The 2,714-nt window shown below is 36.2% G+C and overlaps 1 non-coding gene across 1 annotated transcript; it reads left to right on the plus strand.

Moving 5' to 3' along the window:
• The first annotated feature begins 303 nt into the window (after positions 1-303).
• On the plus strand, positions 304-411 carry LOC112699672 (small nucleolar RNA R71). The gene has a single exon (XR_003152617.1). It is a non-coding gene; the product is annotated as a small nucleolar RNA R71 (small nucleolar RNA).
• Positions 412-2,714: the final 2,303 nt, after the last annotated feature.

The following is a 2,714-nucleotide window of genomic DNA, read 5'->3' on the forward strand; positions in this document are numbered from 1 at the left end:
ATTTTGCATTCCAGACAGACTTTGAGAAATCATATTGACTTGTTAAGTCAATATTTTGTTCTGAGCCAATATGGCATTCAGAGTGTCAATCTCAAGAACTCCTTTCTTCTGACTAGTCCCATTGTTCACAGGATTTCTTTCAGAAGTGTACATGAATTGGTTATTTGCAACCATTTCAATCAGCTCTTGAGCTTCTGTAGGCGTCTTCTTCAGATGAAGAGATCCTCCAGCAGAGCTATCCAAAGACATTTTGGACAGTTCAGAGAGACCATCATAGAAAATACCTATGATGCTCCATTCAGAAAGCATATCAGAAGGACACTTTTTGATTAATTGTTTGTATCTTTCCCAAGCTTCATAGAGGGATTCTCCTTCCTTCTGTCTGAAGGTTTGGACTTCTACTCTAAGCTTACTCAATTTTTGAGGTGGAAAGAACTTTGCCAAGAAGGCATTGACTAGCTTTTCCCAAGAGTCCAGGCTTTCTTTAGGTTGAGAGTCCAACCATGTCTTAGCTCTGTCTCTTACAGCAAAAGGGAATAGCATCAGTCTGTAGACCTCAGGGTCAACCCCATTAGTCTTGACAGTGTCACAGATTTGCAAGAATTCAGCTAAAAACTGATGAGGATCTTCCAATGGAAGTCCATGGAACTTGCAATTCTGTTGCATTAGAGAAACTAATTGAGGCTTAAGCTCAAAGTTGTTTGCTCCAATGGCAGGGATAGAGATGCTTCTCCCATAAAAGTTAGGAGTAGGTGCAGTAAAGTCACCCAGCACCTTCCTTGCATTGTTGACATTGTTGTTGTTTTCGGCTGCCATAGGTTCTTCTTCTTTGAAGATTTCTGTTAGGTCCTCTACAGAGAGTTGTGCTTTGGCTTCTCTTAGCTTTCTCTTCAAGGTCCTTTCAGGTTCAGGATCAGCCTCAACAAGAATGCTTTTGTCCTTGCTCCTGCTCATAAGAAAGAGAAGGGAACAAGAAAATGTGGAATCCTCTATGTTACAGTATAGAGATTCCTTGAGGTGTCAGAGGAAAAGAAAAATAGAAGGCAGAAGTAGAAAATTCGAACTTATCAAAGAAGATGGAGTTCGAATTTTGCATTAAGGAATAGTATTAGTCCATAAACAGAAGGATGTGAGAAGAGGGGAAGTAATTTTCGAAAATCAAGTAAAAGATTTTGAAAACATTTTGAAAAACACTAATTGATTTTCGAAAATAAAAGTGGGAAAGAGATCAAGTGATTTTTTAAAAAGATTTTGAAATTAGAAATCAAAAAGATTTGATTGAAAATTATTTTGAAAAAGATGAGATTAAAAATATTTGATTGGTTTTAAAAAGATGTGATTGAGAAGATATGATTTGAAAAACATTTTAAAAAGATTTGATTTTGAAAATTAAAAACTTGGCTAACAAGAAAAGATATGATTCAAACATTAAACCTTTCTCAACAGAAAAGACAACATACTTGAAATGTTGAATCAAATCATTGATTGATAGCAAGTATTTTAAAAAATAGAAAGAAATTGATTTTGAAAACATATGATTGAAAAGATATGATTTGAAAAAGATTTGATTTTGAAAAACCTTGAAAACTTGAAAAAAAAATTGCATTGAAAACAAAATCTTCCCTCTTGTGCCATCCTGGCGTTAAACGCCCAGAATGGTGCACAATCTGGCGTTTAACGCCCAAAACTATACCCTTTTGGGCGTTAAACGCCCAACCAGGTACCCTGGCTGGCGTTTAAACGCCAGTCTGTCCTTCTTCACTGGGCGTTTTGAACGCCCAGCTTTTTCTGTGTAATTCCTCTGCTGTATGTTCTGAATCTTCAATTATCTGTATTATTGACTTGAGAAGACACAAATTAAAAATATTTTTGGATTTTTAATAATAAGGAAAAATCAAAATGCAACAAGAATCAAATAACAATGCATGCAAGACACCAAACTTAGAAGTTTGTATACTACTGACACTAATGAGAATGCATATGAGACACACAAAACACTCAAGTCAAGAGAATTCAAAGATCAGAGCAATGAAATCATCAAGAACAACTTGAAGATTAATGAAGACACATGCATGAATGCAATAAGAACAGAAACATGCAATTGACACCAAACTTAACATGAAACACTAGACTCAAACAAGAAATATTTTTGGTTTTTATGATTTTGTAAATTTTTTTTTGTGCTTTTTCGAAAATTAAGTGGAAAAAAATATCAAAGTTCTTAATGAGAATTCCAGGAATCAGTGCAATGCTAGTCTAAGACTCCGGTCCAGGAATTAGACATGGCTTCACAGCCAGCCAAGCTTTCAAAGAAAGCTTCGGTCCAAAACACTAGACATGGCCAATGGCCAGCCAAGCCTTAGCAGATCACTGCTCCAACAGCAAGATTGATAGAAATCAACAAGCTCTTGTGATGATAAGTTGAAACCTCGGTCCAATGAAATTAGACATGGCTTCACAGCCACCCAGATTTCAACAAATCATCATGAAACTCTAGAATTCATCTTTAAGAACTCCGAAAAAAAAATACCTAATCTAAGCAACAAGATGAACCGTCAGTTGTCCATACTCGAACAATCCCCGGCAACGGCGCCAAAAACTTGGTAGCGCGAAATTGTGATCAATACTTTTCACAACTCAATTAATCCCCGGTGATGAAACCAAAAACTTGGTGTTCAATACCATGGCATAAACACAACTTCGCACAACTAACC

Source organism: Arachis hypogaea, chromosome 6 (assembly GCF_003086295.3).
Source record: "Arachis hypogaea cultivar Tifrunner chromosome 6, arahy.Tifrunner.gnm2.J5K5, whole genome shotgun sequence".
Classification (NCBI taxonomy): domain Eukaryota; kingdom Viridiplantae; phylum Streptophyta; class Magnoliopsida; order Fabales; family Fabaceae; genus Arachis; species Arachis hypogaea.